Source organism: Asterias rubens, chromosome 6 (genome assembly GCF_902459465.1).
Source record: "Asterias rubens chromosome 6, eAstRub1.3, whole genome shotgun sequence".
In the NCBI taxonomy this organism is placed as follows: Eukaryota; Metazoa; Echinodermata; class Asteroidea; order Forcipulatida; family Asteriidae; genus Asterias; species Asterias rubens.
In genome coordinates, this window is record NC_047067.1 from 15,978,113 (window position 1) to 15,991,663 (window position 13,551).

Genomic DNA, 13,551 nt, shown 5'->3' on the forward strand with positions numbered 1-13,551 from the left:
AGCCCGCATCCACTGCGCCACTCTGATAGCTTACAAAGTGATGCAAAATAGTATACAAAACCATCTCAAAAATAGGATTTCACATTTTGAACACATTTACTTAATTCCACTGCGCCACTCTGCTTGCTTACAAAGTGATGCAAAATAGTATACAAAACCATCTCAAAAATAGGGTTCCACAATTTGAACACATTTACTTAAAAAGTGTTAGCAGAGCGAGATTTCGATCCTCGGACCTCTGGGTTATGGGCCAAGCACGCTTCCACTGCGCCACTCTACTAGCTTACAAAGTGATGCAACATAGTGTACAAAACCATCTCAAAAATAGGGTTCCACATTTTGAACACATTTACTTTAAAAGTGTTAGCAGAGAGAGATTTCGATCCGGGAACCTCTGGGTTATGGGCCCAGCACGCATCCACTGCGCCACTCTGCTAGCTTACAAAGTGATGCAAAATAGTGTACAAAACCATCTCAAAAATAGGATTTCACAATTTGAACACATTTACCTAAAAAGTGTTAGCAGAGGGATATTTCGATCCTCGGACTTCTGGGTTATGGGCCCAGCACGCTTCCACTGCGCTGCTCTGCTTGCTTACAAAGTGATGCAAAATAGTGTACAAAACACTCTCAAAAATAGGATTTCACAACTTGAACACATTTACTTAAAAAGTGTTAGCAGAGCGAGATTTCGATCCTCGGACCTCTGGGTTATGGGCCCAGCCCGCTTCCACTGCGCCACTCTGCTAGCTTACAAAGTGATGCAAAATAGTGTACAAAACCATCTCAAAAATAGGATTTCACATTTTGAAAACATTTACTTAAAAAGTGTTAGCAGAGCGATATTTCGATCCTCGGACCTCTGGGTTATGGGCCCAGCACGCTTCCACTGCGCAGCTCTGCTTGCTTACAAAGTGATGCAAAATAGTGTACAAAACCATCTCAAAAATAGGATTGCACAATTTGAACACATTTACTTCAAAAGTGTTAGCAGAGCGAGATTTCGATCCTCGGACCTCTGGGTTATGGGCCCAGCCCGCTTCCACTGCGCCACTCTGCTAGCTTACAAAGTGATGCAAAATAGTGTTCAAAACCATCTCAAAAATAGGATTTCACATTTTGAAAACATTTACTTAAAAAGTGTTAGCAGAGCAATATTTCGATCCTCGGACCTCTGGGTTATTGGCCCAGCACGCTTCCACTTCGCCACTCTGCTAGCTTACAAAGTGATGCAAAATAGTGTACAAAACCATCTCAAAAATAGGATTTCACAATTTGAACACATTTACCTAAAAGGTGTTAGCAGAGCGAGATTTCGATCCTCGGACATCTGTGTTATGGGCCCAGCACGCTTCCACTGCGCAGCTCTGCTTGCTTACAAAGTGATGCAAAATAGTGTACAAAACCATCACAAAAATAGGTTTCACATTTTGAACACATTTACTTAAAAAGTGTTAGCAGAGCGAGATTTTATCCGGGAACCTCTAAGTTATGGGCCCAGCACGCTTCCACTGCGCCACTCTTTTAGCTTACAAAGTGATTCAAAATAGTGTACAAAACCATCTCAAAAATAGGATTTCACAATTTTAACACATTTACTTAAAAAGTGTTAGCAGAGCGAGGTTTCGATCCTCGGACCCCAGGGTTATGGGCCCAGCACGCTTCCACTGCGCCACTCTGCTTGCTTACAAAGTGATGCAAAATAGTGTACAAAACCATCTCAAAAAATGGATTTCACAATTTGAAAACATTTAAATTTCCTTAAAAAGTCCTAGCAGAGCGAGGTTTCGATCCTCGGACCTCTGGGTTATGGGCCCAGCCCGCTTCCACTGCGCCACTCTGCTAGCTTACAAAGTGATGCAAGATAGTGTTCAAAACCATCTCAAAAATAGGATTTAACATTTTGAAAACATTTACTTAAAAAGTGTTAGCAGAGCGATATTTCGATGCTCGGACCTCTGGGTTATGGGCCAAGCACGCTTCCACTGCGCCACTCTGCTAGCTTACAAAGTGATGCAAAGTAGTGTACAAAACCATCTCAAAAATAGGATTTCACATTTTGAACACATTTACTTAAAAAGTGTTAGCAGAGCGAGATTTCGATCCTCGGACCTCTGGGTTATGGGCCCAGCACGCCTCCACTGCGCCACTCTGCTAGCTTACAAGTCATGCAAAATAGTGTACAAAACCATCTCAAAAATGGGATTACACATTTTGAAAACATTTACTTAAAAAGTGTTAGCAGAGCGATATTTCGATCCTCGGACCTCTGGGTTATGGGCCCAGCACGCTTCCACTGCGCCACTCTGCTAGCTTACAAAGTGATGCAAAATAGTGTACAAAACCATCTCAAAAATAGGATTTCACATCTTGAACACATTTACTTAAAAAGTGTTAGCAGAGCGAGATTTCGATCCTCGGACCTCTGGGTTATGGGCCAAGCACGCTTCCACTGCGCCACTCTGCTAGCTTACAAATTGATGCAAAATAGTGTACAAAACCATCTCAAAAATAGGATTTCACATTTTGAACACATTTACTTAAAAAGTGTTAGCAGAGCGAGATTTCGATCCTCGGACCTCTGGGGTATGGGCCCAGCACGCCTCCACGGCGCCACTCTGCTAGCTTACAAGTCATGCAAAATAGTGTACAAAACCATCTCAAAATTAGGATTTCACATTTTGAACACATTTACTTAGAAAGTGTTAGCACAGCGAGATTTCGATCTTCGGACCTCTGGGTTTTGGGCCCAGCACGCTTCCACTTCGCCACTCTGCTAGCTTACAAAGTGATGCAAAATAGTGTACAAAACCATCTCAAAAATAGGATTTCACATTTTGAACACATTTACTTAAAAAGTGTTAGCAGAGCGACATTTCGATCCTCGGACCTCTGGGCTATGGGCCCAGCACGCTTCCACTGCGCCACTCTGCTTGCTTACAAAGTGATGCAAAATAGTGTTCAAAACCATCTCAAAAATAGGATTTACACAATAATTTGAACACACTTCAAAAACAAAAACAAAATTCAAAAACTGCGCCACTTTGCTTGCTAACGAAGTGATTCAAAATAGTGTACAAAACCATCTCAAAAATAGGATTTCACAATTTTAACACATTTTACTTAAAAAGTGTTAGCAGAGCGAGATTTCGATCCTCGGACCTCTGGGTTATGGGCCCAGCACCCTTCCACTGCGCAACTCTGCTTGCTTACAAAGTGATGCAAAATAGTGTACAAAACCATCTCAAAAATAGAATTACACATTTTGAACACATTTACTTAAAAAGTGTCAGCAGAGCGAGATTTCGATCCTCGGACCTCTGGGTTATGGGCCCAGCACGCCTCCACTGCGCCACTCTGCTAGCTTACAAGTGATGCAAAATAGTGTACAAAACAATCTCAAAAGTAGGATTTCACAATTGGAACACATTTCCTTAAAAATTATTAGCAGAGCGAGGTTTCGATCCTCGGACCTCTGGGTTATGGGCCCAGCACGCTTCCACTGCGCCACTCTGCTTGCTTACAAAGTGATGCAAAATAGTGTACAAAACCATCTCAAAAATAGGATTTCACAATTTGAACACATTTACTTAAAAAGTATTAGCAGAGCGAGATTTCGATCCGGGAACCTCTGGGTTATGGGCCCAGCACGCTTCCACTGCGCCACTCTGCTTGCTTACAAGGTGATATACATTTACTTAAAAAGTGTTAGCAGAGCGAGATTTCGATCCGGGAACTTTGCTTGCTAACAAAGTGATTCAAAATAGTGTACAAAACCATCTCAAAAATAGGATTTCACAATTGGAACACATTTAAATATCCTTAAAAAGTGTTAGCAGAGCGAGGTTTCGATCCTCGGACCTCTGGGTTATGGGCCCAGCACGCTTCCACTGCGCCACTCTGCTTGCTGCACAGTGATGCAAATTTGTTTTCAAAACTTTTTTAAAAAACTGGATTACACAATAATTTGAACACACTTCAAAAACAAAAACAACATTGAAAACTGCGCCACTTTGCTTGCTAACGAAGTGATTCAAAATAGTGTACAAAACCATCTCAAAAATAGGATTTCACAATTTTAACACATTTACTTAAAAAGTGTTAGCAGAGCGAGGTTTCGATCCTCGGACCTCTGGGTTATGGGCCCAGCACGCTTCCACTGCGCCACTCTGCTTGCTTACAAAGTGATGCAAAATAGTGTACAAAACCATCTCAAAAAATGGATTTCACAATTTGAACACATTTAAATTTCCTTAAAAAGTCCTAGCAGAGCGAGGTTTCGATCCTCGGACCTCTGGGTTATGGGCCCAGCACGCTTCCACTGCGCCACTCTGCTTGCTTACAAAGTGATGCAAAATAGTGTACAAAACCATCTCAAAAATAGGATTTCACAATTTGAACACATTTACTTAAAAAGTATTAGCAGAGCGAGATTTCGATCCGGGAACCTCTGGGTTATGGGCCCAGCACGCTTCCACTGCGCCACTCTGCTTGCTTACAAGGTGATATACATTTACTTAAAAAGTGTTAGCAGAGCGAGATTTCGATCCGGGAACTTTGCTTGCTAACAAAGTGATTCAAAATAGTGTACAAAACCATCTCAAAATTAGGATTTCACAATTGGAACACATTTAAATATCCTTAAAAAGTGTTAGCAGAGCGAGGTTTCGATCCTCGGACCTCTGGGTTATGTGCCCAGCATGCTTCCACTGCGCCACTCTGCTTGCTGCACAGTGATGCAAATTTGTTTTCAAAACTTTTTTAAAAAACTGGATTACACAATAATTTGAACACACTTCAAAAACAAAAACAACATTCAAAAACTGCGCCACTTTGCTTGCTAACGAAGTGATTCAAAATAGTGTACAAAACCATCTCAAAAATAGGATTTCACAATTTGAACACATTTACTTAAAAAGTGTTAGCAGAGCGAGGTTTCGATCCTCGGACCTCTGGGTTATGGGCCCAGCACGCTTCCACTGCGCCACTCTGCTTGCTTACAAGGTTATACACATTTACTTAAAAAGTGTTAGCAGAGCGAGATTTCGATCCGGGAACCTCTGGGTTATGGGCCCAGCACGCTTCCACTGCGCCACTCTGCTGGCTGCTCAGTGATGCAAATTTGTTTTCAAAACTCTCTAAACAAACTGGATTACACAATAATTTGAACACACTTCAAAAACAAAAACAAAATTCAAAAACTGCGCCACTTTGCTTGCTAACGAAGTGATTCAAAATAGTGTACAAAACCATCTCAAAAATAGGATTTCACAATTTTAACACATTTTACTTAAAAAGTGTTAGCAGACCGAGATTTCGATCCTCGGACCTCTGGGTTATGGGCACAGCACCCTTCCACTGCGCAACTCTGCTTGCTTACAAAGTGATGCAAAATAGTGTACAAAACCATCTCAAAAATAGAATTTCACATTTTGAACACATTTACTTAAAAAGTGTCAGCAGAGCGAGATTTCGATCCTCGGACCTCTGGGTTATGGGCCCAGCACGCCTCCACTGCGCCACTCTGCTAGCTTACAAGTGATGCAAAATAGTGTACAAAACAATCTCAAAAGTAGGATTTCACAATTTGAACACATTTACTTAAAAAGTGTTAGCAGATCGAGGTTTCGATCCTCGGACCTCTGGGTTAAGGGTCCAGCACGCTTCCACTGCGCCACTCTGCTAGCTTACAGAGTGATGCAAAATAGTGTACAAAACCATCTCAAAAATAGGATTTCACATTTTCAACACATTTACTTAAAAAGTGTTAGCAGAGCGAGATTTATATGCGGGAACCTCTAGGTTATGGGCCCAGCACGCTTCCACTGCGCCACTCTGCCAGCTTACAAAGTGATGCAAAATAGTGCACAAAACCATCTCAAAAATAGGATTTCACATTTTGAACACATTTACTTAAAAAGTGTTAGCAGAGCGAGATTTCGATCCTCGGACCTCTAAGTTATGGGCCCAGCACGCTTCCACTTCGCCACTCTGCTAGCTTACAAAGTGATGCAAAATAGTGTACAAAACCATCTCAAAAATAGGATTGCACATTTTGAACACATTTACTTAAAAAGTGTTAGCAGAGCGATATTTCGATCCGGGAACCTCTGGGTTATGGGCCCAGCCCGCTTCCACTGCGCCACTCTGCTAGCTGACAAGTGATGCAAAATAGTGTACAAAACCATCTCGAAAATAGGATTGCACATTTTGAACACATTTACTTAAAAAGTGTTAGCAGAGCGATATTTCGATCCGGGAACCTCTAAGTTATGGGCCAGCACGCTTCCACTGCGCCAATCTGCTTGCTTACAAAGTGATGCAAAATAGTGTACAAAACCATCTCAAAAATAGGATTTCACAACTTGAACACATTTACTTAAAAAGTGTTAGCAGAGCGAGGTTTCGATCCTCTGACCTCTGGGTTATGGGCCCAGCACGCTTCCACTGCGCCACTCTGCTTGCTGCACAGTGATGCAAATTTGTTTTCAAAACTTTTTAAAAAAACTGGATTACACAATAATTTGGAAACACTTAAATAAAAAAAACAAAAAAAAACTGCGCCACTTTGCTTGCTAACAAAGTGATTCAAAATAGTGTACAAAACCATCTCAAAAATAGGATCTCACAATTGTAACACATTTTACTTAAAAAGTGTTAGCAGAGCGAGATTTCGATCCGGGAACCTCTGGGTTATGGGCCCAGCACGCTTCCACTGCGCCACTTTGCTTGCTAACAAAGTGATTCAAAATAGTGTACAAAACCATCTCAAAAATAGGATTTCACAATTGGAAGGAACACATTTAAATATCCTTAAAAAGTGTTAGCAGAGCGAGATTTCGATCCGGGAACCTCTGGGTTATGGGCCCAGCACGCTTCCACTGCGCCACTTTGCTTGCTAACAAAGTGATTCAAAATAGTGTACAAAACCATCTCAAAAATAGGATTTCACAATTGGAACACATTTAAATATCCTTAAAAAGTGTTAGCAGAGCGAGGTTTCGATCCTCGGACCTCTGGGTTATGGGCCCAGCACGCTTCCACTGCGCCACTCTGCTTGCTGCTCAGTGATGCAAATTTGTTTTCAAAACTCTCTAAAAAAACTGGATTACACAATAATTTGAACACACTTCAAAAACAAAAATCACTGCTAACGAAGTGATTCAAAATAGTGTACAAAACCATCTCAAAAATAGGATTTCACAATTTTAACACATTTACTTAAGAAGTGTTAGCAGAGCGAGGTTTCGATCCTCGGACCTCTGGGTTATGGGCCCAGCACGCTTCCACTGCGCCACTCTGCTTGCTTACAAGGTGATACACATTTACTTAAAAAGTGTTAGCAGAGCGAGATTTCGATCCGGGAACCTCTGGGTTATGGGCCCAGCACGCTTCCACTGCGCCACTCTGCTGGCTGCTCAGTGATGCAAATTTGTTTTCAAAACTCTCTAAACAAACTGGATTACACAATAATTTGAACACACTTCAAAAACAAAAACAAAATTCAAAAACTGCGCCACTTTGCTTGCTAACAAAGTGATTCAAAATAGTGTACAAAACCATCTCAAAATTAGGATTTCACAATTGGAACACATTTAAATATCCTTAAAAAGTGTTAGCAGAGCGAGGTTTCGATCCTCGGACCTCTGGGTTATGGGCCCAGCACGCTTCCACTGCGCCACTCTGCTTGCTGCACAGTGATGCAAATTTGTTTTCAAAACTTTTTAAAAAAACTGGATTACACAATAATTTGAACACACTTCAAAAACAAAAACAACATTCAAAAACTGCGCCACTTTGCTTGCTAACGAAGTGATTCAAAATAGTGTACAAAACCATCTCAAAAATAGGATTTCACAATTTGAACACATTTACTTTAAAAGTGTTAGCAGAGCGAGGTTTCGATCCTCGGACCTCTGGGTTATGGGCCCAGCACGCTTCCACTGCGCCACTCTGCTTGCTTACAAGGTTATACACATTTACTTAAAAAGTGTTAGCAGAGCGAGATTTCGATCCGGGAACCTCTGGGTTATGGGCCCAGCACGCTTCCACTGCGCCACTCTGCTGGCTGCTCAGTGATGCAAATTTGTTTTCAAAACTCTCTAAACAAACTGGATTACACAATAATTTGAACACACTTCAAAAACAAAAACAAAATTCAAAAACTGCGCCACTTTGCTTGCTAACGAAGTGATTCAAAATAGTGTACAAAACCATCTCAAAAATAGGATTTCACAATTTTAACACATTTTACTTAAAAAGTGTTAGCAGACCGAGATTTCGATCCTCGGACCTCTGGGTTATGGGCACAGCACCCTTCCACTGCGCAACTCTGCTTGCTTACAAAGTGATGCAAAATAGTGTACAAAACCATCTCAAAAATAGAATTTCACATTTTGAACACATTTACTTAAAAAGTGTCAGCAGAGCGAGATTTCGATCCTCGGACCTCTGGGTTATGGGCCCAGCACGCCTCCACTGCGCCACTCTGCTAGCTTACAAGTGATGCAAAATAGTGTACAAAACAATCTCAAAAGTAGGATTTCACAATTTGAACACATTTACTTAAAAAGTGTTAGCAGATCGAGGTTTCGATCCTCGGACCTCTGGGTTAAGGGTCCAGCACGCTTCCACTGCGCCACTCTGCTAGCTTACAGAGTGATGCAAAATAGTGTACAAAACCATCTCAAAAATAGGATTTCACATTTTGAACACATTTACTTAAAAAGTGTTAGCAGAGCGAGATTTCGATCCTCGGACCTCTGAGTTATGGGCCCAGCACGCTTCCACTTCGCCACTCTGCTAGCTTACAAAGTGATGCAAAATAGTGTACAAAACCATCTCAAAAATAGGATTGCACATTTTGAACACATTTACTTAAAAAGTGTTAGCAGAGCGATATTTCGATCCGGGAACCTCTGGGTTATGGGCCCAGCCCGCTTCCACTGCGCCACTCTGCTAGCTGACAAGTGATGCAAAATAGTGTACAAAACCATCTCGAAAATAGGATTGCACATTTTGAACACATTTACTTAAAAAGTGTTAGCAGAGCGATATTTCGATCCGGGAACCTCTAAGTTGTGGGCCAGCACGCTTCCACTGCGCCAATCTGCTTGCTTACAAAGTGATGCAAAATAGTGTACAAAACCATCTCAAAAATAGGATTTAACAACTTGAACACATTTACTTAAAAAGTGTTAGCAGAGCGAGGTTTCGATCCTCTGACCTCTGGGTTATGGGCCCAGCACGCTTCCACTGCGCCACTCTGCTTGCTGCACAGTGATGCAAATTTGTTTTCAAAACTTTTTAAAAAAACTGGATTACACAATAATTTGGAAACACTTAAAAAAAAAAAAAAAAAAAAAACTGCGCCACTTTGCTTGCTAACAAAGTGATTCAAAATAGTGTACAAAACCATCTCAAAAATAGGATCTCACAATTGTAACACATTTTACTTAAAAAGTGTTAGCAGAGCGAGATTTCGATCCGAGCGAGATTTATATGCGGGAACCTCTAGGTTATGGGCCCAGCACGCTTCCACTGCGCCACTCTGCCAGCTTACAAGTGATGCAACATAGTGTACAAAACCATCTCAAAAATAGGATTTCACATTTTGAACACATTTACTTAAAAAGTGTTAGCAGAGCGAGATTTCGATCCTCGGACCTCTGAGTTATGGGCCCAGCACGCTTCCACTTCGCCACTCTGCTAGCTTACAAAGTGATGCAAAATAGTGTACAAAACCATCTCAAAAATAGGATTGCACATTTTGAACACATTTACTTAAAAAGTGTTAGCAGAGCGATATTTCGATCCGGGAACCTCTGGGTTATAGGCCCAGCCCGCATCCACTGCGCCACTCTGCTAGCTGTCAAGTGATGCAAAATAGTGTACAAAACCATCTCAAAAATAGGATTGCACATTTTGAACACATTTACTTAAAAAGTGTTAGCAGAGCGATATTTCGATCCGGGAACCTCTAGGTTATGGGCCAGCACGCTTCCACTGCGCCACTCTGCTTGCTTACAAAGTGATGCAAAATAGTGAACAAAACCATCTCAAAAATAGGATTTCACAACTTGAACACATTTACTTAAAAAGTGTTAGCAGAGCGAGGTTTCGATCCTCGGACCTCTGGGTTATGGGCCCAGCACGCTTCCACTGCGCCACTCTGCTTGCTGCACAGTGATGCAAATTTGTTTTCAAAACTTTTTTAAAAAACTGGATTACACAATAATTTGGAAACACTTAAAAAAAAAAAAAAAAAACTGCGCCACTCTGCTTGCTTACAAAGTGATTCAAAATAGTGTACAAAACCATCTCAAAAATAGGATCTCACAATTGTAACACATTTTACTTAAAAAGTGTTAGCAGAGCGAGATTTCGATCCGGGAACCTCTGGGTTATGGGCCCAGCACGCTTCCACTGCGCCACTCTGCTTGCTGCTCAGTGATGCAAATTTGTTTTCAAAACTCTCTAAAAAAACTGGATTACACAATAATTTGGAAACACTTCAAAAACAAAAACAAAATTCAAAAACTGCGCCACTTTGCTTGCTAACGAAGTGATTCAAAATAGTGTACAAAACCATCTCAAAAATAGGATTTCACAATTGGAACACATTTAAATATCCTTAAAAAGTGTTAGCAGAGCGAGGTTTCGATCCTCGGACCTCTGGGTTATGGGCCCAGCACGCTTCCACTGCGCCACTCTGCTTGCTGCTCAGTGATGCAAATTTGTTTTCAAAACTCTCTAAAAAAACTGGATTACACAATAATTTGAACACACTTCAAAAACAAAAACAAAATTCAAAAACTGCGCCACTTTGCTTGCTAACGAAGTGATTCAAAATAGTGTACAAAACCATCTCAAAAATAGGATTTCACAATTTTAACACATTTACTTAAAAAGTGTTAGCAGAGCGAGGTTTCGATCTGGGTTATGGGCCCAGCACGCTTCCACTTCGCCAACACTTCGTAGCACACTTCAAAAAAAAATACAAAAAAATGCGCCACTTTGCTTGCTAACGAAGTGATTCAAAATAGTGTTCAAAACCATCTCAAAAATAGGATTTCACAATTTGAACACATTTAAATATCCTTAAAAAGTGTTAGCAGAGCGAGGTTTCGATCCTCGGACCTCTGGGTTATGGGCCCAGCACGCTTCCACTGCGCCACTCTGCTTGCTTACAAGGTGATACACATTTACTTAAAAAGTAAACACATTTACATATCCTTAAAAAGTGTTAGCAGAGCGAGGTTTCGATCCTCGGACCTCTGGGTTATGGGCCCAGCACGCTTCCACTGCGCCACTCTGCTTGCTTACAAGGTTATACACATTTACTTAAAAAGTGTTAGCAGAGCGAGATTTCGATCCGGGAACCTCTGGGTTATGGGCCCAGCACGCTTCCACTGCGCCACTCTGCTTACTGCACAGTGATGCAAATTTGTTTTCAAAACTATCTTAAAAAACTGGATTACACAATAATTTGAATACACTTCAAAAAAAAATATAAAAAAATGCGCCACTTTGCTTGCTAACAAAGTGATTCAAAACAGTGTACAAAACCATCTCAAAAATAGCATTTCACAATTTGAACACATTTAAATATCCTTGAAAAGTGTTAGCAGAGCGAGGTTTCGATCCTCGGACCTCTGGGTTATTGGCCCAGCACGCTTCCACTGCGCCACTCCGCTTGCTTACAAAGTGATGCAAAATAGTGTTCAAAACCATCTCAAAAATAGGATTTCACAATTTGAACACATTTCCTTAAAAAGTGTAAGCAGAGCGAGATTTCGATCCGGGAACCTCTGGGTTATGGGCCCAGCACGCTTCCACTGCGCCACTCTGCTGGCTGCTCAGTGATGCAAATTTGTTTTCAAAACTCTCTAAACAAACTGGATTACACAATAATTTGAACACACTTCAAAAACAAAAACAAAATTCAAAAACTGCGCCACTTTGCTTGCTAACGAAGTGATTCAAAATAGTGTACAAAACCATCTCAAAAATAGGATTTCACAATTTTAACACATTTTACTTAAAAAGTGTTAGCAGAGCGAGATTTCGATCCTCGGACCTCTGGGTTATGGGCCCAGCACCCTTCCACTGCGCAACTCTGCTTGCTTACAAAGTGATGCAAAATAGTGTACAAAACCATCTCAAAAATAGAATTACACATTTTGAACACATTTACTTAAAAAGTGTCAGCAGAGCGAGATTTCGATCCTCGGACCTCTGGGTTATGGGCCCAGCACGCCTCCACTGCGCCACTCTGCTAGCTTACAAGTGATGCAAAATAGTGTACAAAACAATCTCAAAAGTAGGATTTCACAATTGGAACACATTTCCTTAAAAATTATTAGCAGAGCGAAGTTTCGATCCTCGGACCTCTGGGTTATGGGCCCAGCACGCTTCCACTGCGCCACTCTGCTTGCTGAACAGTGATGCAAATTTGTTTTCAAAACTTTTTTTAAAAACTGGATTACACAATAATTTGGAAACACTAAAAAAAAAAAAAAAAAAACTGCGCCACTTTGCTTGCTAACAAAGTGATTCAAAATAGTGTACAAAACCATCTCAAAAATAGGATTTCACAATTTTAACACATTTACTTAAAAAGTGTTAGCAGAGCGAGGTTTCGATCCTCGGACCTCTGGGTTATGGGCCCAGCACGCTTCCACTGCGCCACTCTGCTTGCTTACAAAGTGATGCAAAATAGTGTACAAAACCATCTCAAAAAATGGATTTCACAATTTGAACACATTTAAATTTCCTTAAAAAGTCCTAGCAGAGCGAGGTTTCGATCCTCGGACCTCTGGGTTATGGGCCCAGCACGCTTCCACTGCGCCACTCTGCTTGCTTACAAAGTGATGCAAAATAGTGTACAAAACCATCTCAAAAATAGGATTTCACAATTTGAACACATTTACTTAAAAAGTATTAGCAGAGCGATATTTCGATCCGGGAACCTCTGGGTTATGGGCCCAGCACGCTTCCACTGCGCCACTCTGCTTGCTTACAAGGTGATATACATTTACTTAAAAAGTGTTAGCAGAGCGAGATTTCGATCCGGGAACTTTGCTTGCTAACAAAGTGATTCAAAATAGTGTACAAAACCATCTCAAAAATAGGATTTCACAATTGGAACACATTTAAATATCCTTAAAAAGTGTTAGCAGAGCGAGGTTTCGATCCTCGGACCTCTGGGTTATGGGCCCAGCACGCTTCCACTGCGCCACTCTGCTGGCTGCTCAGTGATGCAAATTTGTTTTCAAAACTCTCTAAACAAACTGGATTACACAATAATTTGAACACACTTCAAAAACAAAAACAAAATTCAAAAACTGCGCCACTTTGCTTGCTAACGAAGTGATTCAAAATAGTGTACAAAACCATCTCAAAAATAGGATTTCACAATTTTAACACATTTTACTTAAAAAGTGTTAGCAGAGCGAGATTTCGATCCTCGGACCTCTGGGTTATGGGCCCAGCACCCTTCCACTGCGCAACTCTGCTTGCTTACAAAGTGATGCAAAATAGTGTACAAAA

The 13,551-nt window shown here is 41.1% G+C and overlaps 28 non-coding genes across 28 annotated transcripts; all 28 read right to left on the reverse strand.

Annotated features, from left to right (window-relative positions):
• Positions 1-676: 676 nt before the first annotated feature.
• On the reverse strand, positions 677-748 carry Trnam-cau. Its single transcript has one exon. It is a non-coding gene; the product is annotated as a tRNA-Met (tRNA).
• A 240-nt stretch (positions 749-988) lies between these two features.
• Trnam-cau lies at positions 989-1,060 on the reverse strand. Its single transcript has one exon. It is a non-coding gene; the product is annotated as a tRNA-Met (tRNA).
• A 550-nt stretch (positions 1,061-1,610) lies between these two features.
• Positions 1,611-1,682, reverse strand: Trnam-cau. Its single transcript has one exon. It is a non-coding gene; the product is annotated as a tRNA-Met (tRNA).
• Positions 1,683-1,772: 90 nt separating this feature from the next.
• Trnam-cau lies at positions 1,773-1,844 on the reverse strand. Its single transcript has one exon. It is a non-coding gene; the product is annotated as a tRNA-Met (tRNA).
• A 551-nt stretch (positions 1,845-2,395) lies between these two features.
• Positions 2,396-2,467, reverse strand: Trnam-cau. The gene has a single exon. It is a non-coding gene; the product is annotated as a tRNA-Met (tRNA).
• A 978-nt stretch (positions 2,468-3,445) lies between these two features.
• On the reverse strand, positions 3,446-3,517 carry Trnam-cau. Its single transcript has one exon. It is a non-coding gene; the product is annotated as a tRNA-Met (tRNA).
• Positions 3,518-3,833: 316 nt separating this feature from the next.
• Trnam-cau lies at positions 3,834-3,905 on the reverse strand. The gene has a single exon. It is a non-coding gene; the product is annotated as a tRNA-Met (tRNA).
• Positions 3,906-4,102: 197 nt separating this feature from the next.
• On the reverse strand, positions 4,103-4,174 carry Trnam-cau. The gene has a single exon. It is a non-coding gene; the product is annotated as a tRNA-Met (tRNA).
• Positions 4,175-4,264: 90 nt separating this feature from the next.
• Positions 4,265-4,336, reverse strand: Trnam-cau. The gene has a single exon. It is a non-coding gene; the product is annotated as a tRNA-Met (tRNA).
• Positions 4,337-4,652: 316 nt separating this feature from the next.
• On the reverse strand, positions 4,653-4,724 carry Trnam-cau. Its single transcript has one exon. It is a non-coding gene; the product is annotated as a tRNA-Met (tRNA).
• Positions 4,725-4,922: 198 nt separating this feature from the next.
• On the reverse strand, positions 4,923-4,994 carry Trnam-cau. The gene has a single exon. It is a non-coding gene; the product is annotated as a tRNA-Met (tRNA).
• Positions 4,995-5,612: 618 nt separating this feature from the next.
• On the reverse strand, positions 5,613-5,684 carry Trnak-cuu. The gene has a single exon. It is a non-coding gene; the product is annotated as a tRNA-Lys (tRNA).
• A 706-nt stretch (positions 5,685-6,390) lies between these two features.
• On the reverse strand, positions 6,391-6,462 carry Trnam-cau. Its single transcript has one exon. It is a non-coding gene; the product is annotated as a tRNA-Met (tRNA).
• A 524-nt stretch (positions 6,463-6,986) lies between these two features.
• Positions 6,987-7,058, reverse strand: Trnam-cau. Its single transcript has one exon. It is a non-coding gene; the product is annotated as a tRNA-Met (tRNA).
• Positions 7,059-7,232: 174 nt separating this feature from the next.
• On the reverse strand, positions 7,233-7,304 carry Trnam-cau. Its single transcript has one exon. It is a non-coding gene; the product is annotated as a tRNA-Met (tRNA).
• Positions 7,305-7,616: 312 nt separating this feature from the next.
• On the reverse strand, positions 7,617-7,688 carry Trnam-cau. Its single transcript has one exon. It is a non-coding gene; the product is annotated as a tRNA-Met (tRNA).
• Positions 7,689-7,886: 198 nt separating this feature from the next.
• Trnam-cau lies at positions 7,887-7,958 on the reverse strand. The gene has a single exon. It is a non-coding gene; the product is annotated as a tRNA-Met (tRNA).
• Positions 7,959-8,576: 618 nt separating this feature from the next.
• On the reverse strand, positions 8,577-8,648 carry Trnak-cuu. Its single transcript has one exon. It is a non-coding gene; the product is annotated as a tRNA-Lys (tRNA).
• Positions 8,649-9,198: 550 nt separating this feature from the next.
• Positions 9,199-9,270, reverse strand: Trnam-cau. Its single transcript has one exon. It is a non-coding gene; the product is annotated as a tRNA-Met (tRNA).
• Positions 9,271-10,104: 834 nt separating this feature from the next.
• Positions 10,105-10,176, reverse strand: Trnam-cau. Its single transcript has one exon. It is a non-coding gene; the product is annotated as a tRNA-Met (tRNA).
• Positions 10,177-10,644: 468 nt separating this feature from the next.
• Trnam-cau lies at positions 10,645-10,716 on the reverse strand. The gene has a single exon. It is a non-coding gene; the product is annotated as a tRNA-Met (tRNA).
• A 395-nt stretch (positions 10,717-11,111) lies between these two features.
• On the reverse strand, positions 11,112-11,183 carry Trnam-cau. The gene has a single exon. It is a non-coding gene; the product is annotated as a tRNA-Met (tRNA).
• Positions 11,184-11,246: 63 nt separating this feature from the next.
• Trnam-cau lies at positions 11,247-11,318 on the reverse strand. Its single transcript has one exon. It is a non-coding gene; the product is annotated as a tRNA-Met (tRNA).
• A 306-nt stretch (positions 11,319-11,624) lies between these two features.
• Positions 11,625-11,696, reverse strand: Trnai-aau. The gene has a single exon. It is a non-coding gene; the product is annotated as a tRNA-Ile (tRNA).
• A 666-nt stretch (positions 11,697-12,362) lies between these two features.
• Trnam-cau lies at positions 12,363-12,434 on the reverse strand. Its single transcript has one exon. It is a non-coding gene; the product is annotated as a tRNA-Met (tRNA).
• A 191-nt stretch (positions 12,435-12,625) lies between these two features.
• On the reverse strand, positions 12,626-12,697 carry Trnam-cau. Its single transcript has one exon. It is a non-coding gene; the product is annotated as a tRNA-Met (tRNA).
• Positions 12,698-12,787: 90 nt separating this feature from the next.
• Trnam-cau lies at positions 12,788-12,859 on the reverse strand. The gene has a single exon. It is a non-coding gene; the product is annotated as a tRNA-Met (tRNA).
• A 316-nt stretch (positions 12,860-13,175) lies between these two features.
• Positions 13,176-13,247, reverse strand: Trnam-cau. The gene has a single exon. It is a non-coding gene; the product is annotated as a tRNA-Met (tRNA).
• Positions 13,248-13,551: the final 304 nt, after the last annotated feature.